Raw genomic sequence first — 27,720 nt, forward strand, 5'->3', positions numbered from 1 at the left:
AAAGGAGAGTTAGCATTTTGAGTCCAATGACCCTTCTTCAGAATGCTGAAGTACTGCACTGTCCTACATGAGATGTTAAACCAAATTCCTGCTTTAACATTTTTTACAGTGAACATGATTAGAATCCAAAAGTATGAATGTTATAAAGTTTTTTTAGGATGCTCCGAGCTTGTGAAAGCCTGTAAGCTTTCCTCATCTCAACCAAACTGCTTCTGAAGAAGTGCCAGTGATTGATGTTTTCCTGAAGTGATGAAGGAACTTTCATCTTCCACCAATCTTACCAACGTTATACGGTTGGTTTGTCATTCATCTCCTTTCTCACCTCCTTTGCCACCTATTGCTTCCCTAAAGCAGTTCATTCACAGGGAAACACAGTAAAAACTGTTTGATGCTTTTGCCAATTTTATGTTCTTTCCAAAGAAAACTCCTTGGACAACTATACTTAAGTTAACAAAATTCCCAGTTTAAGGAAATTTGATATGTCAATATGCTTTTAGAGCGACCTAGAATCCATACAGTGCAGGAAGAGATCATTCAGCCTATCAGATATGGGCCAATTATCTGAAGAGCATCTCATTTAGACTCAAGCCCTGCTCTATCCCCATAACTCTGCATTTACCATATCTAGCAGAAACTCATGCAGACACTGAGAATGTGCAAATTCCACACAGACAATCACCCAATGCCGGAATCAAACCCAGGTCCCTAGCATTAGAAGGCAGCAGTGCTAACCACTAAGCCACCATGCCACTCTGATTCAATTATTCCGTTCTACTTAGGTACAGCAACATGTGCAATTTCTTTGTGCTATACAATTATATAAAGATTACTGCTTTTTTCTTGATAAAGGGAAAAGCTTTTCCCTTTATCCAGGCTTTTACAAACATTATTCTGGATTAAAGGCGCTGGAAAAGCACAGCAGTTCAGGCAGCATCTGAGGAGCAGTAAAATCGACGTTTCGAGCAAAAGCCAAAACATTAGCTTGTTTAATCATAAATTTAAAAAACACTAGAGACATTAAATATCTGGAATAAAAGCAGAAGATGCTTGAAACACTCAGCACATCAGGCAGCATCTGTGGAAGGAAAAACAGAGTTAATGTTTCAGGTTGAAAAACCTTTCATAAGAATTGCCAGTTGTTAGAAATGTAATAAATTTTAAGAATGTGAAATTGAGGAGTGTGAAGAAAGAATGAAAGGCAAGGTCTGATGGGATGGCAGACTGGAAACATTCAAAGACACAAGTTCCAATGCAGAGCCATAAGGAACACTTTAACACACATCAATGAATATAATGAAAGTGTGGGGGGAATTGATCAAAGCAAGTGACCTCAAAAGGTGAATCATTAGTTTTACCTAATGTAAATTGCTGCTATTTGGACCAATTGAAGTATAAGGTTTACAACAAATCTCAGTGCAGGCTGTATACTAACTACTCAACTCAGTTTATTTTGTAATAGCCCTTTACTTGCTTGAACCGGTAATTGGGCTGCCTCTCCCTGAATCTTACAGTTTATTATAAATGTTTTGGCACTTCTTTAAAAACGCTACCTAAAGTACCACACATTATCTTCCAGAGATGGTTCCAGTGGTTCGATTATCTTTTGATAACTAAGCTAGTAGCTTAACAAGGTTTCTTGTAACACAGATAACAGTTAGGTACTGAGCTATGACCTTTTATTTAGTTGGCAACAGCTTTAGAAGACAAGTTCTCACAAGCTTGGCTTCAAACCACATCCTCAGTTTGTGCAAGGTCGGCAATTATCCTTTATACCTATGAAAAAATGCAAGACAGCAGTACACACAACTGTGCTTGAATGTCTGGCTTGTAGTTTAGCAAACATGCATAGATGTGGTTTAAGGTATAATTGCAATGCTTAAAAGGAATTGTTGGACAAAAGAAAATTAACTGATCTCATCTTAACTGGATTGTTTCTGGAGAAATGCCAGTGATTGAAGTTTTTTTGAAGTGGTCAAGAAAATTTCACCTTCCACCCTTAGCAACATTATACGGGTTAGCTTTTCATTTTCCATTTCTCCCTTCCCTGTCCCCATGCTCACCAAAAGCAGTTCATTCCCAGGTATAAGGGAAACAAGGTGAAAGCTGGTTGGAGCAAAATTCAAAGTTTGTGCTTCTTACAATTTTACATTTCCCCAAAGAAAACTCCTTGGACAACCATAATTATCCTAACAAAATTCCCATTGAATGGAATTTTGCCATGTAAATACACTTTGACAGCCACCAATAGTAATGAATAGATTCAATAAAATCTTATACAATCTCTTTGTGCTGCACAGTTTTCTAAAGAGTAGAACAAAAGCTGACATACTTTTCTTGTGAGAACATTTGACCAGTCACGGTAGGAGTTTCCTGAGTCAAAAATGAAACAAATAAATGAGGTGTCATGGTCTTATGAAACCATTCTTACTTGTTTATTGATGTATTCAAAGTCACTCCTCATCACAAATAAAGTATGTCATATGTTGGATCTTGTAAGGATGGTACAGCTGTCTCTAAGCTAGAATGAATGAGAGGAAGATTGTGACTTTAAGATATGTTAGACAAATAAAACAAGAGGACAAATCTTTAAAACTCTCTTTACTCAAAGGATGGTCACTGAAATAGTGATGAATATTTGAAATGACTGACTGAGCAATATTATGTAATTAAAGACATTAGGAGTTTTCAAAATGTTGTTGGATGCTATGTAAATATTAGTATTGTATGTATAAAAGAGGTCTTTGGTTTTTTTTGGATAGAGTCAAAGTCCAATGTTTTGTTTATTTACTTGATATGCAACAGTACAGAACTGTACTGCATTTGTGATGATGTGTATATAAAAAGAGATTTTTTTATGAATAAAGCATATTCTTGAAATTAAAAAAAAATCCAAGGTACTTTTGGAGGTTTCTAATACACTTTCACTAAAGAATCATTTACATTTTATATTCTTTTCAAATTGAGGTTTCAATTAATTTTGAAACTTGATTTTTATGTTTAGAGCGAGTTTTATTCGCCGCTTTTATTTTGTAGAAGTAAGAAGCTGAATTTGCATGCTGCCATTCATATAATACATCGGAAGGCTAAGCACTTCACAGCTCACTGAAGGGTTTTGAAACGTAATCACTTTTTGAATTAGAATCCCTACTGTGTGGAAACAGGCCCTTTGACCCAACAAGTCCACACCAACCCTCCGAAGAGTATCCCACTCATACCCATTATCCGACATTTACCCCTGACTTATGCACCTGAACACTATGGGCAATTTAGCATGGCCAATTCACCTAACCTGCACATCTTTGGACTGTGGGAGAAAACTGGAGCACCTGGAGGAAACCCACGCAGACACAGGGAGAATGTCATAAAAGGAGATGGCAACGAATTTGAAATCTGTTTTATGACATATGATAAGGTAGAAATATTCAAGTAGTACCTAGTAACTTCTTATCTGAGAGACCTCTGAATTCTCCCCTTGAGAAGTGCTGGAGGGCCTTTCACTGAGATGGTGAACATCCTGCTCTTCCCTGCAAGACCATAGAAAAGAGAAGGCATGTTAGTCAAGGGTTACAAGTTGTGTCCAATGGATAACACTGACAGTATGGTTAATATTAAAGTTTTCCAGCCTCTCCTTCCCAATGTCCCATGTCTGCCCAAACTGATTCTCACGGCTATACCACGGCCCTGATTAATATTGCTGATAAGTCTGCGTCTATATAATTTAGAAAGGGCTGCCATGTCTTATAAAACTGCTCCACTTTATGGTGCACTATATTTGTAAGGTTGTCTTGAGAGAGATGCTCCATCACCAGCCTATGGGGTTTTTCCAACGTCCAATTCATTAAAATGTTCTTCCTTGCACAGTACATAAGAATATTACACAATCGCTTCCTGTGTTCCCCCAGAGAGGGCAAGTTTGGCAACCCCAGAAGAAGAAATACCAGATCCACCTTGACTTTAATTCCCAGGATTTCCTTCAGCTCCCTTACTATGGCACTCCAGTATCTCCGGATCTTGCAACATGACCAAAAGCAGTGTGCAAGAGTGCCTACTAATTTTGCATTTGGGGAATCCTGGAGATACTCCCCTCTTGAACTTAGCTAGCCTCTCTGACACCATATGAGCCCACGTGTAAAATCTTCAATTGCATGGCCTGCGCTTTGTTGCATATTGAGATTTTCTTTACATTTTCCCATATATCTTCCACGTTTCCAATGAAATATCCTCTCTGAGTTCCCGATTTTAAGTGGGAGCACAAGGCAGCGCCGATACAGTCATCGATGTAGTGGAGGAAAAGGTGGGGGGTGGTGCCAGTGTAGTTGCGGAAGATGGACTGTTCCACATATCCTATGAAGAGACAGGCATAGCTGGGGCCCATGCGGGTGCCCATGGCAACTCCTTTAGTTTGGAGGAAGTGGGAGGATTGAAAAGAGAAGTTATTCAGGGTGAGGACCAGTTCAGTCAGTCGAAGGAGGGTGTCAGTGGAAGGGTACTGATTGGTGCGGCGGGAAAGGAAGAAGCGGAGGGCTTTGAGTCCTTCGTGATGGGGGATGGAGGTGTACAGGGACTGGATGTCCATCGTGAAAATAAGGCGTTGGGGACCGGGGAAGCAAAAATCCTGGAGGAGGTGGAGGGCGTGGGTGGTGTCCCGAACGTAGGTGGGGAGTTCTTGGACTAAAGGGGACAGAACCGTGTCGAGGTATGCGGAGATGAGTTCGGTGGGGCAGGAGCAGGCTGAGACAATGGGTCGGCCGGGGCAGTCAGGTTTGTGGATTTTGGGCAGGAGGTAGAAACGGGCGGTGCGGGGTTGTGGGACTATGAGGTTGGAGGCGGTGGATGGGAGATTCCCTGAGGTGATGAGGTTATGGATGGGCGGTGGATGGGAGATCCCCTGAGGTGATGAGGTTATGTATGGGGCGGTGGATGGGAGATCCCCCGAGGTGATGAGGTTAACCCGCTCAATTACCAAGACAAATAACAGCAGTGAAAGAGGACATCCCTATTGGCTGCCTCTCCCATACTAAAGTTATCCGACTTAGTACCATTTGTAATGACTGCCACCTCAGGATCATTGTACAACACTGCCAGCCACCAATCAAAGGCTCCCCCAGACCAAAGTACTCTAGGACCCCAAACACGTAAGGTCATTCTACCCACCAAACCAGGGATCAATCTTCGCTGGCATACCTGCACTATGTTCAGTACCCTCCTGATAGTGTTGGAGGAGCTACGGCCCTTGATAAATCCCGTCTGATCTTCTTTCATAATATAGGACAATACCTTTTCCAACCTCAGGGCCAGCACATTTGACAGAAATTTAAAGTCCACGTTCAACAGTGAAATTGGTCTGTAAGAAGCACAATCTTCGGGGTCTTTCCCCTTTGTTAAAATGAGGGAGATGTTAGCCTCCCTGAGAGAGGACAGAAGACAATCCTGTGTAGGTGAATGGCTGTACATCCCCAAAAGTGGCTCTACCAACACATTTATGAATTCCTTATCAATATCACTCGGGAATCCACCTGGTCCCAGTGCTTTGCCACCCTGGAGATGCTTTATTGCTTCCTGCACCTCTTGTATCATCACATGCACACTTAATAAGAGGCTTGTTCTGTGTTTATACCAGGGAGATCCAGGTTCTCACAAAAGGACTGCATTCTCCCTGCATCATCTTTGCCGCCCTCCTACTGGTATAACTCTGCAAAGTTTTCCTGAAATCTAGCATTGATCTTCTTCAACTCATAGGTAACTGAAGCTCACTCTCTGATAGATAAAATGGATTGGGAATCATTTTTCTTTCTTGCCAAATATGGCAGATATCTACTCGTCTTTTCTCCAAATTCAAACAATCTTTGTTTCGCAAAGGAAACTTTTTTTGCCACCCGAGTGTGCAATGCGTCAAGAGCAGCCTGGAGAGCTGTGACCTGCTGCAGCTTGACCACTAAAGGCCTAATATAATATGCTTCTTCAGCTAACTTCACCCAGGCCTCCAGCATCCGTTGCTGCTTCCCCCTCTGCTTCCTTCTGCTTGTTGAATACAAAATGATCCGGCATTGTAAGTATGCCTTACTGGCCTGCCAAAGTATCAACAGATACTGGCTGTACCGGAGTTGATATCCCAGAAGGCCCTGAACTCTCTTGTAATGTACGCAACAAACTTGCTGTCCCTTCACAGGAATGAATCCATGCACCAGTGCTGTACATCTATTCAACCATCCTTGATTTTTATCATCTGGCGCATGGTCGAAGATAGTTATATTCCCAATTTTGCAAGCCAATGTTGTGTCCAAACAGACCTACGGCATAAGGAACACGTCAAATTGTGTGTGTTACTTGTGTGGGTTGGAATAAAAAGTAAAGTCTCTTCCATTAAGGTGGAGATGCCTCCACACATTCACCAATCCCAACTCCTCACGCAAGTCCACCAACTGTCTAGATTGTGCGGGCAAACCTGCCGGGCCCCTTGGCATTCTGTCTATCCTGGGATCTATTAGGCGGTTAAAATCCACTCCTATGATCGTATGGCACACCACAAGATTAATCAGTTTAGCAACTGCATCAATTAGAAATTTAAGAGGGTGTGCAGGGGGGACAATAAACATTCAGGATGCCATATTCTTCTCAATGTATTAGAGCTTTGAGAATGATGAACCTTCCACGTTTGTCCTTAATTTGATCAGTTAACTGGAATGGAGGTTCCTTCTTACCAGTACAGCCACTCCTCTACTTTTAGAGCAAAAGGAGGAGATGAATACTCTGTCATAGCCCCTCCCCCCCCACCCTGCTGCAGTTTTAGATTTCCTTATCAGTTAAATGTGTCTCCTGCAGCAGAGCGATATCAACCCTTTCTTTACTAAGGCTTGTAAAGCACCTTCTTTCTTTTAATGGGGGAATGGCTCCCTTTTACATTCCAGATGCACCATTTAAGCAGATCACTACCCATGGTTGTCCAGGGCAGCCTGTGGTTTCCCCAGAGGAGGAAGCTTATCTGAGGTGCAGGGAGTGAAAAAATACATTAACTCTATAATGTCTAAAATCTACACCTATATTAAGTACTATGACTAAAAAACTAACCACTACATTTAACTTAAACAAACACCCAAATATAACTAGTGTTCTCCCCCCCTTGCCCATAGGGGGCAATCCTCCCAATCCTTGCTACCATCCTGGCTCCTTCCAGCTGAAACTGTGCCCCAGTCTCAGGCAATACACAGACAAAGAAAACATGTTATTTACAATCCTGAGAGTTAACAATGAGCTGTACCTTTTTAAAAAATTGGTTGCCTCATTCTTCCTCCCAAAAGCCTCTCCATTTTAAATTAATCTGTCCATTTCACCAGCCTGGTATGTCCTTTTAAAAGTGTATCACTATCCAACCCTCAGTTCATAACATTTTCAAGTTTTGTGCCATCTGTAAACTTTGGAATTGTGCTCATTACACACAAGTCTAGGTCATTATCGAGAATATGAGATATGACATTTGAATATTTTTATATTAAAATATAAAAGCATCAAATATCATCCCCTGAATACTGTACATTCCTCAAGTCCTGAGAAACGTGGTTCACCTACACTTCATATTTATGCAGCTACAGCAAAGCTGACATTATGTTTTGAAGTGCACATATGCCACAACAACCACTTTACTATCATCAACCCTCATTGTTATCTCATCATAAAACTCAATCAAATCAGTTAAATATGATTTGACTTGAATCAACTCATGCTGGCTTTTCATAATATAGTCCATATTTGTCAAAGTGACTGTTAACTATACCACAGATTATTATTTCTAAAAGTTTTCTAATATTTGCATTTAATATGGTATTGTCATTCTCTCCCAAGTACTAAATGGTGCCATATATTTCAGGATGTGTTAAGGTTAGCTTGTAATAGAAAATAAAGAGTTAGCAAATTTTACACTAAGATCTGCTGTAATTAATTTTCGGTTGTGGTTGTTTTATCTCTTATCACTCATCTTGGTTATTTAGCTAAACTAATTCTTTTTGAAGTTTCCCAGCAGACTTGAAACTACCAGGAACTTGTGAACTTAAATAATTATCTGTTGATTTCCATATGAGATGCTAATCAAACACATGCTTGAACAAATAAGTCTTTATATTTGAACAAATTTAGCTCCTCCTATGAATTTCTGTCTTTAGAGCAATTATTCAAACAGCTAGATTATTTTCCTAAGAGTGAAGCAAGTTTTATATGCATATGCACTGTAGATATATTAATAATACCCATCCAAGTCATAATAACATTTTGCTTATTAAGATGAGATTATATTTCTCAAATATTTTCTAGACTTTCTACTTTTTAAAATTAGCAAGCACGTCCAACCATATCAATAAACAACTGTTTGACTGTCGAGAATGTGGTGCTGGAAAAGCACAGCAGATCAGCCAGCATCTGAGGAGCAGGAGTGTTTCAGACAAAAGCCCTTCATCAGGAACAATTAGAATGGATTTGAGATTGTTTCCATTCAGTGGGTGGCAGGTGATGGAAACCACTGTCAGAAAGCATGGTGAATGCAACAAACCTTGCTGCGTTTCAAATATACTTGGCTTTGCACTTGGATTTTAGGGGTATGGACCAAAAGCTGGAAGGTTGGATTAGCCTGGATTGCTGTTTATGTCTGGGGCAGGAATTGACCTTATGTGTTGTAAAATTGCTATGATTCTGTTAATTGACTGTTTTATACTGCACTGGGAAAAGAGCTGGTGATTATCAGGGAATGATTTCTTTTCGGCCAGCTTGTTTGCTCCTAGTATAGTAAATAATGACCAGGAGAAATGTTATTGTTGATCTCTTCACTCAATGCCTTGTTTTTGTTTTGTGCCTCAAACTTGATTCTCTTCCCAAAATCAGGTGATTGCCAGAAAAAAAAACTCAGGTGTGAAGGAGATCTAATGGTTATACCTTACGAGCCTCAAAAGCACCAACATTATATGCCAGTTAAGTGTTTTAGGTTCTTTATTCTTCACTGAAACACATTTAAATATCTATCACCAATGTTATTTTGTATGAAAATTTTCAATTCCCTTTAAGAAACTGTACATAGTACTGTGCCACTTGTGAAGTTCTGCGCTAATTTTAGAAATGCAATTTTCAACATTTGTCTGTGTATATTCTTTCAGACAGTCAAATTATTTGTTTCCTTCCATCTATCTGCTAACACCTCATAAGTAAATGCATTGAAACATTTCAGATCCCCATAGAACCAACGCTATGTCTCTAGACAAAGAACCATTCTGGAAATTAGACCCTGCCACTGTGCTTTTCACAGTAGGATATTGATCTATTTGTTAATTTTCCATGATTTTACTGAAAGAAACTATCTATATTTTAGTAGTCTTACGAAGCTAAGTAATGTAGAGTCATAGAACCCCTACAATCTGGAAGTAGGCCATTCAGCCGATCAAGTCCATACCAATCGTCCGAAGAGCATCCCACCCACTCCCTGTAACCCTGCATTTCCCATGGCTAATCCAACTAACCTGCACATCACCTGATACAGTGAAAAATTTAACATGACCTAACCCGCATATCTTTGGATAATAGGAGACCCACACAGACCCAGGAAGAATGTGCAAATTCCATACAGACTGTTGGCTGAGGTTGGAATCAAAACCAAGTCCCTGGTATTGTGAGGTAGCAGTTCTAACCACTATGCCATCCATATAATTACCTTTTTGGAAAATGCATATATTACCAAGTTAATCAGTGTGAAAGTTATTATGTTTCATTAGAAAGTACTGTATCAAATCTGTTTCTCTAATTCCTTTCCCTTTACTTTTTCTATTCTGTTTTGTGTCAGATTTCCACTTTCTCAAACCTTTTCCAGTCCTTCTCTTCCTGGCCCACTTTCTCCTCTGCCACAATTTCCTTTCTATTCCTTATTTTGTTTTTTGTTTTCCATGCATTAATGGATTAACAGCTTGAATTTAAGGGATCATCATGTAAATGAAAATGCAAGGTCGTGAGACTGGGGAAAAACAAGTCTGAAGAGTTTTCTCATGCAGGAGACATTCTAGGTTCATGTAGCACTCCTCCTGTGTACATAGCAAGTCTCTAAATAAATGGCTGTTGTTCAAATGATTGCAAGAGTATAATAGCTCCAGGAAGAAGATATTTGGTAACTCCATTCATAAATTAAGGTCACAAGTGACTTAAACCTATTGAGGTGTTAGATACAGGAACTCTGATATGAAACAGTGTGAGTGGAGTTCTTGGGAACTATATATGGTGTGTTTTTCAGTACTGTATCAGAGGTGCATTTTGGGTGTGATACAAAAGCTATTCTTTTCCTTTTCATGCTTTGGGATTAATAGGATTGTACCCTGACTGCGTTTAAAATATACTTGGCTGTTCATTTGTATTGTAACTAGATAATTCGGTTTACAATATTTGATCTGAAAATGTGTTGCTGGAAAAGCGCAGCAGGTCAGGCAGCATCCAAGGAACAGGAGATTCGACGTTTTGGGCATAAGCCCTTCTTCAGGAATGATTCCTGAAGAAGGGCTTATGCCCGAAATGTCGAATCTCCTGTTCCTTGGATGCTGCCTGACCTGCTGCGCTTTTCCAGCAACACATTTTCAGTTCTGATCTCCAGCATCTGCAGACCTCACTTTCTCCTTACAATATTTGATCTTCATTTATTATTAATAAAACTATTCTTCTTTTTATTGACAAAACAAAATCTTCAGCGCTATTTGTTCATGTTTCAAAAAGAGAAAATTTTGTTCAAAACAATATATGATCCATTAAGCCAAGCTTCAGTCTGACATCTGGCTTGTCTAGTAATAACATTAGCTAGGATGATAAACCTACATTTCCTCTAAGTATTTTTCCTTCTGCTTGGACCCCTGTGCGTGGCAATAATTTCTGAAACCAAATGTTAATAGTGAGGACAGCTGGGAAGATCACTGAAGTCTCTCTTCCCTCCATTACAGACATTTGCACCACACGCTGCATCCGCAAGGCAAACAGCATTGTGGATGACCTCACACATACCTCATTCAAACTCTTCTCCATCTGCTATCTGGCAGAAGATACCAGAGCATTCGGTTCTTCCCCCAAGCCATCAGGCTCCTTAACACTGTATGATCACATTCTATTTCCATCTGCAATTCTTTGCACGGCATTTCAAAATTGTTGAAAAAAAAATGGTTTATTAATGATCATTCATTATTACATTATAATTTGTCCACCACTGTGCCTGTTGTCTTGTCAGGGGTTACTATACTGTCTTGCGTGTTTTGCACTTTTCTTATGCATTTTATGCTGCCTTCTGTATGACTGTATTCTTGTGTAATTTGTGTTGTCCATGTAGCATCTTGGTCCTGGAGGAATGCAGTATCGTTTTTACTGTATCTGTTGTATATGGTAGAAATGACAAATAAAGCTACTCTTTATTCTTGACTCATGCTGTGAGTGATGTTGGCATGATGACCAACATGTGCAGAGCCTCAGAGCAGATGCACAGCCATGCAGCTTAGAAGGAACATTGATGCTAACAAAACTTAACTCCCCTTCTTTGTGTCCAAATTCCCAGCATGTTTGCTCACCAATATCTAAACTTGTAGACAAAATGCCATTTATGTGTGATATTCAGTGGACTTATAATTAATTATCTGTACCATTGAAAGTCTGTTGAGGTAATGTTTTAGCCCTATTTGTTTGTTCCTTTGTCTGCATATTATCAAAGCTCCTCATAAACAAAGGACAGATTTCAATTAAACTTGTTGTACAGATGGTCAAAGGAAAAACTGACTAGTTTGTGGCCAATTATATTTTTAAATGAGATCTGTAAATATTGAGAAATGGGAGGAATTCATTGTGTTTCAGAATGGTTTGGGTTGATTTACAAAATTTTGAATGGTTTTGGCTGCTGTGGCGGACTTTGTCGCTGGTTTCAATAAGTGAGCAGCGTTTTCTGAGCAGGTTGCTTGATGTGGATTGATCTGAAGCCTCCTCAACAGTTGGAAGCCCTGAATAAAAACACTTTGTAGTTACAGAATATCAACAGGGTGGGCCAAGGCCTCAAAGAAGAACTGCGTACTTGTATTAATGCTGGGTTAACACAGCATGGTGGGCACTCTGAGTGCCTTCTTCACTTGGTACAAGTTGTGTACAAAGTATCAATGAGGTGGGGAGTGAACCATTTCACGTACAATCCTGAGGAGTTGAGACATATTGTGGAAGAACATAAGAATGTTTTGATACACAGCTCGTTCTCATATAACGCGCATTTCGTTAATGCGAATTTGCTATAATATGACATTGTTTCTGAAGTGCAAACTTTTAAAACGTGTCTTGGCTGTAATGCCATTACATGGCCAACACTTTAAGCACTGTTTAAAAAGCACGATTTTTCTATAACATGAGGTTGCACCAGAACGCAACCATCGCGTTATAGAAGAACTGACTGTAGTTCAACAAAACATAGGCACCTTGCAGGAAACTGCCTGTTGGTTCCTGCTGTCTCCATTTGGGCAAGTGCCAGGGTCCCTTTAAGGCGAAGATTACAATAGACGCGTTGTTCGTTCTGAAAAAGAGTCTCTATTTGTCTCCACACAGATGCTGCCAAATCTGCTGATTTTTCCGAGCGGTTTCTGTTCCTTTGTATAAGGTATTGTCCCTTTAAATTTTCGAGCGGTGTGTGGCGCGTGCGCACCGGTCGGAGGGGCGACGGTGGAAGCGCATGCGTACTGATCTGGAGGCGGACGGACCAATGGACAGTGCAAAACGCATGCGCACGGACCCGCAGGGCGTGTGGGGAGGTGGGCGCATGCGCATTGGCCTGTGGAGACCGGTGAGAGTGCGAATGACGTCGCGGGGAGGCTGTGGAGGGTAAGAGAAGCTCCGCCGTTTGTTTACTTTCTCCACAGCGAAGCCAGAACCGTGTCCCCGGACACTAAGGCCCGAACACGGACAGAAGGAGCGGGTGGAGGAGTCTCCTCTTCCACCGCTGCTCGTGCTCTGTCCTGTTCGCCGCTCGGGGGGGACCGAGGCCCGGGCGTCTTTCCTCCAGCCTCGCACCCGGGCTCGGCGATCCCCAGTTGCGGGGAGCTGGATGCTCGCTGTCCGCTGGGCTCACAGCTGCTGGGGAAGGGTCGAAGCCCGGGGTCTCCGGTAACCTCAGCTCTGGCCCAGCATTGCGCATGTCCCTGATCTCTGCAATGGTTCACTGAGAAACTGCAAACTTCTGTACCCCTCCACCCCATCTCCCTGTGCAGCCCCCCCTTCAACCACCGGTCTGCATCTCCCCCCCCCCCCCCCAAACCCCCGGTCTGCATCCCCCCCCCCAAACCCCCGGTCTGCATCTCCCCCCCCCCCCAAACCCCCGGTCTGCATCTCTCCCCCCCCCCGCCCCCCCCCAAACCCCCGGTCTGCATCCCCCCCCCCCCCAAACCCCCGGTCTGCATCCCCCCCCCCCAAACCCCCGGTCTGCATCCCCCCCCCACCCAAACCCCCGGTCTGCATCCCCCCCCCCCCCAAACCCCCGGTCTGCATCCCCCCCCCCCCAAACCCCCGGTCTGCATCCCCCCCCCCCAAACCCCCGGTCTGCATCCCCCCCCCCCCAAACCCCCGGTCTGCATCCCCCCCCCCCAAACCCCCGGTCTGCATCCCCCCCCCCCCCTGCATCCCCCCCCCACCCAAACCCCCGGTCTGCATCCCCCCCACCCAAACCACCGGTCTGCATCCCCCCCACCCAAACCCCCGGTCTGCATCCCCCCCCCCCCCAACCCCCGGTCTGCACCCCCCCCCCACCCAAACCCCCGGTCTGCATCCCCCCCCCAACCCCCGGTCTGCACCCCCCCCCCCCAACCCCCGGTCTGCACCCCCCCCCCCCCAACCCCCGGTCTGCACCCCCCCCCCCAACCCCCGGTCTGCACCCCCCCCCCCCCCCAACCCCCGGTCTGCACCCCCCCCCCCCCAACCCCCGGTCTGCACTACCCCCCCCAACCCCCGGTCTGCACCCCCCCCCCCCCAACCCCCGGTCTGCACCCCCCCCCCCCCCCCCCCCCCCCCCCACCCCCCCCCCCCCAACCCCCGGTCTGCACCCCCCCCCCCCCCCCCCCCCCCAACCCCCGGTCTGCACTACCCCCCCCAACCCCCGGTCTGCACCCCCCCCTCCCAACCCCCCGGTCTGCACCCCTCCCAACCCCTGGCCTGCCCCCACCCCCCCAGCCCCCCCCCGTCTGCACCCCACCTCTCTGTGCAGCCCCCCCCCCGTCTGCACCCCACCTCTCTGTGCACCCCCCCCCCGTCTGCCCCCCTCTCTGTGCAGCCCCCCCCCCCCCCGTCTGCACCCCACCTCTCTGTGCAGTCCCCCCCCGTCTGCACCCTACCTCCCTGTGCTGCACCCCACCCCACCCCGGTCTGCACCCCCCTCCCCAGTCTGCACCCCCCCCCCCCCCCCAGTCTGCACCCCCCCCCCCATCGCACCCCCCCCCCCCCCAGTCTGCACCCCCCCCCCCCCAGTCTGCACCCCACCTTCCTGTGCAGTCCCCCGGTCTGCATTCCTCCAACCCACCTCTCTCTCCTTAGCCCCCGGTCTCCCCATTTGCCTCCTCACCTACCCCCAATGCAGCCACCCACTCTCCTAATTCCCCATCTCACCAACTACCAATGCAACTCACATCTGCCACCACCACTCTACAATGCAGGCCCGTCTCCCCATTCTTCCTCTCAACCCCTCCACACCACCTCCCAATGCAGCACCCGTCTCTTCATTTTCCCCCACAATCCCTTCTCACCACCTTCCAAAGCACCCTCACACCCCATTCTCCCTTGAAATCCCATTTCCCAATGCATCCCCGTCTCCCCATTCTCTCCCACAATCCCTTCTCACCACTTCCCATCAATCCCCGTCTCCCCATTTTCCCCCCAATCCCACCTCACCACTTCCCAATGCATCCCCGTCTCTCAATTTTCCCCCACAATCCCACCTCACCACTTCCCAATGCATCCCTGTCTCCCCATTCTCCCCACCTTCCAATGTAACCCTCTTCTCCCCACCACTCCACAATGCACTCTGTCCCTCCATTCTCCCCAACTTCCCATTCTCCCCCAACTCCCCAATCTGTCACCTCCACTCCACAATGCAGCCTCATCTCCCCACCACCTTCCAAAGCAACCCCTGTCACCCAATCCCCTCTCCCTCCCTGTTTCCATCTCTACCACTCCATGTTCTTCTCCCATGCCCTGCATCTCCTAGTCCATTGTCCCTTCAGCCCCTCAATCAGTTCTTAAGTTGCTTCCCCTGCTGTCCACTAGCCCACCCATTTGGTCCTTTTCCTCTATTCCAACCCTGTTGAGTGCCCTCCTAACCTACTCAGCTGGGATTTTTTACACTCTCACCCAGTCGGTTCTCCCTCAACCCCCTCCACCCACCAATTCATCCTATTGGGATCTATCCCCCAGTGCTGCATACACTATCTGTTCTCTGACCCTGTGCCACCTAGGTGTGTCACCCCAACATCCCCTAATCACTCCCATCACCCTCAACTGTGCTACCAATCATCCTGACCAGCCACAGCATGGGCAGCCGCAGTTACTTTACCCCCTCGCCCCCAACTACAGGCTCCAGTTTCATACATCTGTGCCCTGCAGCACTCCTTTTGTAGTGACTGCAAATATGTGTTCAGTGAAGTAATTTAAACTGCATTATAATATTCCGCCTTTTAGGAAATCTGTAATTGTATGTTGTTAAATCACTTCATGGGTGTATTTAAGATGCTTTGCATTCTTACTGCAGTTATATGTGCAAACCATCCAGTCAGTTCCCCTCCCTTCCCAGTGAGATTTCCTGCCTCCCCACCCCAGTCAGCTTCTCCCTCTTTTTTTTTGGTAAATTCTGCACTTAATGAGTTACACTCAATCCCAAGCAAGTTTCAGTATTGATTATTGTGGAATATAGCAGGACTACATTTCCCAGCTTACCCAGCTGATTGTGGCTTATAGGAAGAACATGTATATTTCACCAAGAAATTGATTTGGTTCGCTTGCTAATTCAATTTCTGCATTCGTTGATGTTGGTTGTTCGTTTTGCGGGTCTTTCGCCCTGATTTTTCAGAGGTTTTTTTGTTTGTTCGTTCTGCATCACTGTTTTGTTTTCATGACTGTTTTCTATTGGCTATCAATGATGTAAGGGGTCAGTATTTGCTCTCAGTTTTCAGGTTAAGAATGCGCTCTGTATGCTTAAAAGCTTGCTAGTAATCCATGATTTGGAACAGTAGTATAAAATTAAATATACCTTAGTTATGTCTAAATTAGCTAGCACAATTAAAGGGCACATTTTGTTTTTCCCCCCTCAGGAAGCTGCTTAATGAGATATGATAGCTTTGTATACACAATGTAAGATGCATCACTCGCACCCAGAGTGTAGTCCTTCTGATTTAAGACAGGTGTTGAATTACATATATGTGGAATAAAACAGTTTGGATTAGCAACAAGAGAATATGCTACGAGGTCATATAAATGTATTTTTTAAATTTTTGAATGTCTGGAAAGCTAGCAACTTGACTATTCTGCAGAAATTAAAATCACATTGTATTTATACACATTAAATATTTTCATCCCTATATTTTTTATCTAAACTTGATAATGTTAATCTTATTCAATATGTAATGCTGGTGGGCCTTTTTATATTTCTCAAGTCATAGGCATTTTTCTTTGATTTGGTTGAAATAATGAAAACCATGGATTTACACAGAAAATTATTGGATGAGACTTCCAAACGGCATCCAAAATAGACTCTCTGGGTAGGGCATTTGATCTATTTTTTTCTATTCAACCTGTTCAGAGATGTTATTATACACCTATGGAGCAGATGGGTATTGAACCCAGGTGTCTCAATCCAGGGTTAGGGGCACTACCACTGCACTACAAGAGGGCCCAAGTAGGGTATTTGAAGTTCCTTTTCTTAGCTCAGTTGTTTGCTTGTTTTACAAAGTGGGAAATAGGCAATTGGTGATGGATATTGCCCCAGTTACAGAAATTTAATTTTAAGTGCCAGACATTCATTTACTGCTAAGATAGGCAAGTCAGTAACAACCTCAGTTCAGGAACCCTGCACCCCCCGATTCTACCTCCTACCCAAGATCCACAAGCCTGACTATCCCAGACATCCTATCATCTCAGCCTGCTCCTGCTGCACTGAACTCATCTCTACCTACCTTGATACTGTTCTGTTCCACCCCCTCCCCGCCGGTCTAGGAACTCTCCACGTACATTTGGGACACCACCCACGTCCTCCTCCACCTCTAAGACTTTCGTTTCCCTGGCCCCCAACGCTTCATCTTCACCATGGACATCCAATCCGCCATGACTAGGGCTTCCAAGCCCTCCATTTTTTCCTCACCCGACACCCTACCAGTACCCTTCCATTGACACTCATATTCATTTGGCTGAACTGGCCCTCACCCTCAACAATTTCTCCTTCCAGTCCTCTCACTTCCTCCAGTTGAAAGGGCTAGCCATGGGCCCCGTAAGGGCCCCAGCTATGCCTGTCTCTTCATCGTCTACATAGAAAAGTTCATCTTCCGGAGTTATACCAGCACCACTCCCCACCTCTTCCTCTGCTATGTTGATGACTGCATCGGCACTATCTCGTACAGCCAAGAGGAGGTCAAACAGTTCATTACTTCACCAACACATTCCACCCCAACCTTAATTTCACCTGGACCATCTCTGACCCCCCCAGCCCCCCCCCCCCCCTTCCTAGACCTCAACACTGACATTTTTTACAAACCCACCTACTCCAGCTACCTGGATAATAACTCCTCCCACCCTTTCTCCTGCAAAAATACTATCTTTTTTATCCCAATTCCTCTGCCTCTGCCGCATCTGCTTCAAGGAAGACCAGTTCCATCACAGAGCACACCAGATGCCTTCTTTAAAGACTGAAATTTCCCCTCCCACGTGGTTGAAAATGCCCTCCAGTGCACCTCATCAATGTCCTGCACCTACACCCTTGAACCCCACTCCTCCAACTGCAACAAGGACAGATGCTCCGGTCCTAACCTTCCACCCCACCGACCTCTGCATAAACTGCATTATGTGCTGACATTTCTGCCATCTACAAATGGACCCAACTGCCAGGGACATATTTCCCTCCCTACCCCATCAGCTTTCTGCAAGGACTGTTCCCTACATGACTACCTGGTCAGGTCCATGCCCTCTAACAAGCTGCTCTCCCCTCCTGGCACCTTGCCCTGCCACCGCAGGATTGGCAAAACCTGTGCCAACACCTCCCCCTTTACCTCTGTCCAAGGCCCTGAAGGAGCCTTCCACATCCAAAGTTTTACCTGCACTTCCACACACGTCATTTATTGTATCCGTTGCTCCCGATGCAGTCTCTTCTACATCGGGGAGACTGGACACCTTCTCGCAGAGCGCTTAAGTGAACATCTCTGGGATACCTGCACCAATCAACCCCACCATCCGACTGCAGGTCCTGGACCTCTTCCATCGCCACTCCCTTACCACCCGACACCCAGAGGAAGAACGCCCTATTTTCCGCCTCGGGATCCTTTAACCCCAGGGCATCAATGTGGACTTCACCAGTTTCCTCATTTCCCCTCCCATCTACCTTACCCCAGTTCCAACCTTCCAGCTCAGCACCATTCTCATGACCTGTCCAACCTGTCAATCGTCCTTCACACCTATCCATTCCACTACCCTCTCTGACCTATCACCTTCACCCCCACCTCCATCCAACTATTGTACTCTCCCCAGCCCTGCCCCCTCCCATATATCCGACCATCCCTGAAACACCCAGCCTCATTCCTGCTGAAAGGCTCCAGCCTGAAATATTGATTTTCCTGCTCCTTCAATACTACCTGACCTGCTGTGCTTTTCCAGCAACACACTCAATACTAGGCAAGTCAGTAGTCTATTCTGGCTTAGTTTGAATAGTTGAGGACCTATTATTAATGTCTGTTTTATTGTAATTTCTTTATATTTTTCAGGGTTTTAAAATTTTTCCATTTTTTTTCTGCTTAAAAGGGGAAACTTTAATGTGGGGCTCCAATAAGCCCTGGTAAATCTAGAACAAAGCAGTTGTTATTTTGCAAGTCATTGAGAATACAAGCAAGAAAGCTGTTGGAGCGGCATGGTGGCTCATGGTTAGCGCTGCTGCATCTCAGCACCAGGCACCCAGGTTTGATTCCACCCTTGGGGGACTGTGCAAACTCCACACACACATTCTCCTCGTGTCTGCGTGGTTTTCCTCCGCGTGCTCCGGTTTCCTCCCACAGTCCAAAAATGTGCAGGTTAAGAGGATTGGCTGTGCTAAATTGTCCACTGTGTCCCGGGAGGTGCAGGCTAGGTAAGCTAGCCATGGGAAGTGCAGGGTTACAGGTTAGGGGGATGGGTCTGAGAGGACTGCTCTTTGGAGAGTTGGTGTGCTCTGGGCTGAATGGTATGCTTCCACACTGGAGGGAACCTAGGATTCTGAAAAGATTCTTAAAGTAATGGTAAGAATGGATTATTGCACAGTGACAAAGCAATAATTTTCTTGGGTTTCCGTGGAAATTTCAAACAAGACCTGCAAAAGGTTGACTGCATAAAGTACCACGTCACTCTTGAGATGTGCAAATCTTTCAAGTCTAATGTAATTTTACAATTTGTTATAAATATTATATGCAGTGCATCCATTGTGTTGATAATCTAATTGAAGCCATTGCCAAGACTCTGTACTACCATTATGCAGTTGTTTATTCAACAGGTGATTTTGTAAGGGGGTATGCAAAATTTTCTTTTCCATTCAGTTGGCAGATTTTTTTTTACAGATTTAACAACTTCGATGAAAATTCAAAAATAGTGTTGCTGGATGAGCAACTAACCACCATCTTCTCAAGAGCATCTAGGGATGGGCAGTAAGTGCTGGCCAGCCAATGACGCTCACATCCCACAAATTTATTGAATTTAAAAAAAGCTTAATGCAAATAGAGACAAAATGGTTTCTCAGATAAAGTTAAATGTTATATGTCTGTTATGGTCCCAACAGGTTTATTTGGAAGCACTAGCTTTCAGAGCGCTGCTCCTTCAGGTAGTTATGGAGTATAAGATTGTAAGACACAGAATTTATAGCAAAAGTTTACAGTGTGATGCAACTGAGTTGCCATATTGAAAAAGACCTGGATTGTTTAAGTCTCCTCTTTTAGAATGACCATATTGGTTTCAGTTCTTTCAAATGTAAATCCTAGAACTTTTTTAAAGTTACATTCTCAAGTGAACTTTAACAATAGGTGCATTGTCAGCTCAGATAATGTATTGAAGGTGTAAGATTAAAGTCTGTTCTGTGTCCCAATGTTCAGACTGATTCTATTTCTAAAAAAGGGATTTGCAGAGTCTTACATGGATTCATGCAGTTTTTGAACAAAATAAAATGTAATTCTGTAAGTATGAATTCACCCCACAAGCTTGTGTGGGTGGGGAGGGGGTGGGGGGGAGGAGGCGGCAGTGTCAGTTTCTGTGACAATGTGTGTATGTGTGAGAGTGTAAAGGGGTGTAAGTCTGCGAGGGAGAGCTGTGTATATGTGAGAGGGTGTGTGTGTGTGCAGTGCAGTAGGGTCACCTGTCGTGTGACATGAACCCAAGGCCTTGGTTGAGGCCATCCCTATAGGTACCACTCTTGGTTGTCAGCCTCTGCTCGGCCACTTTGCATTGTTGCCTGTCCCAAAATCTGCCTTGGAGGTTAGTCACTTGAAGGTCCAAGGCCGAATGTCCCAGATCGCTGAAGTGTTCCATGACTGGGAGGGAATACTCCTGGCTGGTGATTGTTGTGAGTTGACCGTTCATCCGTTGCTGTAGCCTCTGCTCGGTCTTGCCAGTGTACTATGCCTCGGGTCATCCTTGCCTGCAGCGTAGATAGACAACGTTGACTGAGTCACGTGAGTGCCTGCCGCAAACGTGGTGGGTGGTGTCCCCATGTATAATGGTGGTATCCATGTCGACATCTTTTCAGGTGAACTATGTACATTACAGTTCTTAATTCTGAATTGTCTTTGAAGTCATGAGTGCAAATGCATATGTAGTGTACTTGCCAAAAGGCTCTATGGTATCTGAATTGTATTTTATCAGATGTGTAATCATAGAATATGTATATTTCATGTTTTGCTTTTATTTTGTCAATTGCAGTTAATGTTCGAATTTGCCAATTTAACACTGGCTAATTCTCCTTAAATGTTGTTTTAAACCAGAAGTTAACTTTAACTAAAAATAAACTAACAATGAATATTAATAATAAAGTATTAACAGCTTAATATTTGGAGCTGAATTAGACATTGGTTTCTAATTTTGAATTCACAATTTGAACTACAACTTCTTTCAAATTAGCAAACAGTGAGGTGCTGTTTGATTCAAACTTCAGATGTGGCTAATGTGAAATTGCTTAGTTATGAGTAATTTTCTATGTATTAACCATGATCCGATGCAGTACTTTAATGTTTCAACATGCAAATGGGATGCTGGCATTTATTGCAAGGAAATATTTTAAATATGAAAATAGGGATATTCTGCTGTGCCTGTACAGGTCATTGGTGAGACCACATCTAGAGTACTTGTGCAATTTTTGTAGTTATTTTGAGAAAGGATGTAATTCTATTAAAAGCAGTTCCAAGAAAATTCACTCAACTAGTTCCTGGGGTGAAGGGGCTTATCTTATGAGGGAAAGTTGAACCTTGGTTTGGACTTTAGAAGGATGAGAGGTGGATGCTGAAAGTTTGGTTCTCCCTTGTGAGGGACACTATGTGCAGTTTGAGTCTGTGGAATTTGCTTATGTAGAAAGTAGTGGAGGTAGAGTCATTGAATATTTTAAAGCAGAGGTAGATGTTTTCTGGACTAACAAGAGTCAAAACATATTGGGAGTAGGCAGGAAAGTGGAGTGGAAGGCACAATTAGATCAGCCATGGTCTTATCAAAGGGGAGCTGGTGAAGCAGCCGAAAGGGTCCAATGACCTACTCCCCAAATTCCCTGCCCTCCAGTTGCTCGTTTTGAAGGAAGCAACAAAAGGAGGCTGTGAGCTTCTCCATTATGTGGAGGTGCTAGTGTTGGACTGGGGTGGCAGTTTTAAAAAAAATCACTGAAAAGCTACCTAATAAAGGAGCAGTGCTCCGAAAGCTAGTACTTCCAAATAAACTTGCTGGACAATAGGCTGGTGTTGATTTGATTTTCAGCTTCTCCTTTGTTCAGCTTGTTGTGAAAACACTTGGCAGTAAGTTGCCTAATGCTGTTTCAGATGAGGTTTTGATTTAGCAACCGAGAAATAACTTTTAAAATGTAACTGCATTAAAAAGGAAAGTTGTGACATGTACAAATAATGTACCATTTAATCAAAACTACATGTCTCACAGATTAAAAATTATTTTGTTGATGAAAGTTACTTTTCAGTAAAGTTATAAATGAATACTTGTAAAATTGAGAGCTTGCAGAACTGGTTTATGGATTTTGCAATATTGTATGAAGTCAGCTTAACATTGAAGGCTGTTTATCAGTACAGTTTTGGAAAGTTTTTTTTGGTTTGGTAGATTCCTCAGCTGGGTAAATTCATTTTCACGGCTCATTTGAATGAGGTTTATTTTATCTAAAGATGCATAAATCTATTTTCCCTTTTGTGATGGATTAAAAAATATTAATTGCCAACTTAACTTGTAGAACAATACTCTTGGCATTCCTGACTTGTGTAAATATAAAACTGAAGGGCTTCACCATGACTCATGATTGCTTTGGCATCAGAAGGCTGTTGGTTCAAAGCCCATTTTGTAAATCAGACTGCAGTGAACTTTTGGGGTTGTCCTCATTTGAATGAAGCATAGAACCCACATTTTGTCTGTCTCCACAGGTGGGCAAGAGTATGGCATTCTTGAAGATGAGCACAGTAGTTCTTCCTGGTGCATGAGCCAAAAGTTTAGCGCTCATAATGTGAATGAAACAGATAATATTACCCGTATCTTAATGATGTTTGCATGCAATTTGGCTGTCACAATGAGAACACATTTTCAGAAGTACTCTACAAAAATGACTAAAGTGCTTTGAGATATTCAAAGTTCTTTTATCTGTGCTGATAATCCAGGCAGTGATTTCAGAGTGTTTACTTGGGTTTCTCAATGCTAAACTTCAAACAAATATGGATGATCAGAAAATTTTTTTCCTGGGTGTCTCCTGATTATACGAACGTAACTTAACCAAATATGCCGTTACTTTGAATGTTTGTTATTGGATTCTATCAAAAGTGGAATCGACATGCTTAATAAAAGGGAAACCACTTTCTCTTCCATTGAAAGAGCTATATCACTTGTAAACATGGCAAGATTATAGTGGATTTCTGCTTGTTATCCAGTTCACTTCTTAATTTAATCCACCTTTAATTATTCATTTGAGCAAGTATAACACAGGCATGCATTTGTAAATGCACAGGATGTCAGGGAATATAATTAATATAAACTAGAAAGCTAGGCAGACGACCAAAGCAAATTGCCTTTTTTATTTAAGAATACACTCTCTCACTCACTGAGGTGTTGATCAATGGGTGCCAACATCACTCCAGTGCATCACTTCGGATTTCTCATTTTTACTGTGAGTGTGAGATTATTAACAATAGGGCCGTTACAACTGTCTCAGATCCTGTCTTTGTCCAGTGTTCTCACATGCAGATTTTCTTGGGTGATGTTAAATGACACCATGGCACCATGAGCTGTACCTGCTTGATTGACGTAAGGTAACAAGTGGCTTGTCTAGTTCTGGAAATTATGGGCAGTTACAATGTATGTCACATGGAGGCTAAAGATCGAACAACAAGAGTCACATGAAATATAAAATGTTTGTATATTGTGAAAGAAGGGATCAAATATATGAAGCTCTCTGTTAATCAATCCCTTTTCAAAATTCTCCTTTGAAGTGCAGTTAGGAAGAAGTGCTGAGTCCACACTAATGTTTTAAGTTGTCCCTGGATGTGTTTCAATTTGTACTGTCACTATGATGTGACAAAGGCAGAAGTCACATGACAGTTATATTCCAAAGGGTTTATTTGAAATCACAAGCTTTCAGAGAATAGCACCTTCGTCAGGTGAAGTGAGAGAGTAGAGCACACATTCATGGAATTTATGAACTGATGAAGGGCTTTTGCCCAAAATGTTGATTCTCTTCCTCAGATGCTGCCTGACCTGTGTTCTTCTAGCACCACACTCTTGACTCTAATCGCCAGCATCTGCAGTACTCACTTTTTCCTGTGGAATTTATAGGCAGAGAAATCAAAAGATCATACAAATCGTGTGAGTGGAGTGTCGAATAATACATCTGCAGATGACCAAGTGTGTTAGATGGTGTGAGTAAAGTGTCAACAGCTGACTAATGGATAAAGAAATGGCCTATCATCCCACTCCAGTCACACTATTTGTATCATCTTGATCTGTCTGCCTATAAATTGTGTGTGTGCGTGCTCTTCTCTCTCACTTCACCTGACAAAGGGACTGCATTCTGAAAGCTTGTGATTTCAAATAAATCTTTTGGAATATAACCTGGTGTCATGTGACTTCTGACTTTGTCCACTTCAGTCCAACACGGGCACCTCCACATCATGACTGCGATATGACTGTAAATTCAAAGCTGCTTTGCAATGTTGATTTATGATTAGGATTTTAAATTGTGTAGTGCTATATATCAGTCATTTCAATGTGGCGATAAGTTTCAAGTGTTGAGATCTGTTATGCTTTGCTTTGTTCCTTCAATTTTTTTTCTCCGCTTCATGAGAACCTTTGCAGTAGAACTCATTCCTTTTCTAGTAATATCAGCTAGGACCATAATTCTTGGGTCCGCTTGGTAAGATTTGAAATCACTGGATTTGAGGAATCTGTATTTTTCTTTTTAAGATAGCGCATGTTTGACTTTTTGGATATAAATGTGTTGTGGTGAGATTTGAACTCCCAAAGTAGTACAGAAATTAGAGAACATAAATTGGCCCTGGACCAGTTAAAGCAAAGAAGAATGGAAGAGGTACTAGTTTTAGAACAGATTCCATATAAAAGAAGAGAGAGCCTGGAACCAAAAAGTGATGTAAAGAAGCATGCTTCCATTTTAGTAAGACTGCACATACCAGAGCCAATTGCTGAAAATTAATTGGGAGACTTTATAGCAGAACTGTCTTAAGGAGTCATCAAAAAAGGGGACATGAGGAAAGAAAACAGGTATTATTAACACTTGCAGCAGTATAAAAGGAGCGCGTTTCGTTAGAATATACTAAGAAGATAGTGTTCAAAAATTCTGAAAAATCTTGGAATATTGACGAGGAGAATCAAACCACAGGCGGTTGAGTATTTTATCTCAAAAGAGGAGTTATTTCCTGATGTTTCATATCAATGAGTTATATCAGTATGATATTGAGAAACACTGGGGCAAGTCAGTCACTGATTAGACATTTTTTTCTTTCAGAATGGTTAGTGCAGGGAAAAATATTAAGTGGAAGTATAAATGGAGGTACAAAGTTAAAGAGGGATTTGGTAAATGGGGTAATAGTGGGAGTTGTGAAACAAATTCCTATAGATGGAATTGATTTTATTTTGGGAAATGCTCAAGCATATTCAAGAATATTGGCCTCACCAAGGGTAATAGAACAACTGGCAGAAGTACAAGGGATTGAAATATTGTAAGAACAAAATCCTGGTTTTGTTTCTGACTCTTTTGTGTGAGGTCCATAGAACTGGAACAGAAGCAAAACAGTTTATGAAACCAGGAGATGATCTGGAAATTGAGATACACCTTTTGAAAATTGAACTAAAATGGTGAAGATAAAGAGAATGAAGCCTGTATGCTTAGTCCATAATCTTTGATTTAAAAAAAAACACAATAAACCCGATTTGAAATTATAAACATCATATCAAATGGTCTGCTGGGAGATGGTCAGAAACAATACCCGAGAGTTATTTGAAAGGCAAAGCATTGAGGAAATGAAAACCACCTCAAATACCAGCCAATGACAAAGGGGCAGTGGCCCATCAGGAGATAACTCTGTCTGCATATCATAATGAATTGTATAAGTGACTCACAGATTTCCAATGGCAGGTCACTTAGGTATTGAGAAAACCCAGACTAAAATATCAAAACAATTTATTGGCTAGAATTGCATAAAAATGTAGTCAAATCTTGCCAGACATGCAATACATGTCAGTAATGGGAGAACCCCAACCCTGAACAAAACCTGTATCTTCCATTCTGATAGTTTGTGAATAACAGGTCAGGAGAATCTTAATAGATGTGTAGAACCACTTCCTAAAGCCAGAAATAGAAATCAGTAGTTTTTAACAATATCTAGGTGTCTTTGCAAGACTTCCTGAAGCAGTGCCTTTCGGAAGGATTGCTGCAAAAATGCTAGTGGAAAGGTTAGTTCAGTTTTTTTTAACAGACATGGATTACAAAAAGGAATAAAATCAGATCATAGGTAAAAAATTTTATGTCACAAATATTCACATGACTGCTAAATAGTTTAGAAATAAAACTATTTACATCTATTTATCATAGCTGTCTCAGGGTGCATTTGAAAAATGACATTAAACTTTGAAGATTGTAATTAGATTTTATTGATATGAATGTCCTAATGGATGGAATTAAATACCATTTGCTATTAAGATGCTTTCAGTGACTGTACAGAATTTAGTCCCTTTGAACTCATACTAAGAAATGAGGTCAGCGGGCCACTTACAATGATTTAAGTGAATTTGATAAACAAAGCTCAAATAATGTTTCCAACCCATGTTTCAAACATCAGGGAGAACTTGACCAAAGCATGTGTGGTGGCTAAAGCACATTTGAAGGGTGCTCAACAAATGCTGAAAACTAGAGCAGATCAAGTGGCTGAGGTTTGAAATTTGTTGAGACAAGGTGTTGGTGATGGTAGCTGGCTCTGGGGAGCCATTAAAAGCAAGGTTATCAAATGAAAAAATATAATGTGAATTATGTAGTGAGAGAATTGGCAAGTATGCCTTGTAAAAGTGTTGAAGAAAGATTGAGAGGACTTATAGGAGAAAATCTCAAAAATCTAGGTTGGAGAAAGAATATCCGTGTTATTGGGCTGCCGGAGCGGGAAGAAGGGGATCATCTAGTCAGCTTTTTTGAGCAATGGCTACAGTAGTTCTTAGGATGGGAAGCTGAGGCGGGCTAGGTACAGATTGAATGAGCTCTCCAGGTGGCAGTGCGCAGACCCAGGTTGGACTAGCACCCCCCTCTCACTCTCTCACTCTCACTCTCACACTCTCACTCTCACACTCTCACTCTCACTCTCACTCTCACTCTCACTCTCACTCTCACTCTCACTCTCACTCTCACTCTCACTCTCACTCTCACTCACACACACACACACACACACACACACACACACACACACACACACACACACACACAGCGATTCCAGTCCTACAGAGACAAGCAAAAGGTATTACGAGCTTCCAGAATGCTGGGGAATGATCTGCAGGCCCTGATTTACAAGGGATCGAAGATTGTTTTCTCAGGACTTTTCTGCAGCTGTGGTACATCAGAGGAAGACCTTTGAAGAAAAGAAGAGGCTGAGGCATCTGGATATTCAGTGTTATGTTTCATACACAGAGTCCGGGCATGTCTCCAATTCATCGGAAAAGGCGAAGGACTTTTTCGACACTTTAAAATAGACTGGCTGCTTCAAGCAATATGGACAGAATTGCTTCCTTTTTTACCTGTTCTTT

At 43.0% G+C, this 27,720-nt stretch overlaps 1 protein-coding gene and 1 long non-coding RNA gene across 3 annotated transcripts in view; one reads left to right on the top strand and one right to left on the bottom strand.

The window, feature by feature from the left end:
* Positions 1-2,439: 2,439 nt before the first annotated feature.
* LOC132825843 (uncharacterized) lies at positions 2,440-12,681 on the bottom strand. Its single transcript, XR_009645819.1, has 3 exons — positions 12,453-12,681; positions 3,434-3,524; positions 2,440-2,518 (listed from the first exon to the last, which is right to left on the bottom strand). It is a non-coding gene; the product is annotated as an uncharacterized LOC132825843 (long non-coding RNA).
* A 96-nt stretch (positions 12,682-12,777) lies between these two features.
* LOC132825844 (rab GTPase-activating protein 1) overlaps positions 12,778-27,720 on the top strand; it is a 182,319-nt gene continuing 167,376 nt past the window's right edge. Inside the window, exon 1 of one of the 2 annotated variants that reach the window (XM_060841384.1) lies at positions 12,778-12,852. The gene's annotated coding sequence lies outside the window, so the exon portion shown is untranslated. The remainder of the gene's footprint in view (positions 12,853-27,720) is intronic. The other variant, XM_060841386.1, reaches the window with a different exon arrangement.

Source organism: Hemiscyllium ocellatum, chromosome 21 (assembly GCF_020745735.1).
Source record: "Hemiscyllium ocellatum isolate sHemOce1 chromosome 21, sHemOce1.pat.X.cur, whole genome shotgun sequence".
Lineage (NCBI taxonomy): Eukaryota > Metazoa > Chordata > Chondrichthyes > Orectolobiformes > Hemiscylliidae > Hemiscyllium > Hemiscyllium ocellatum.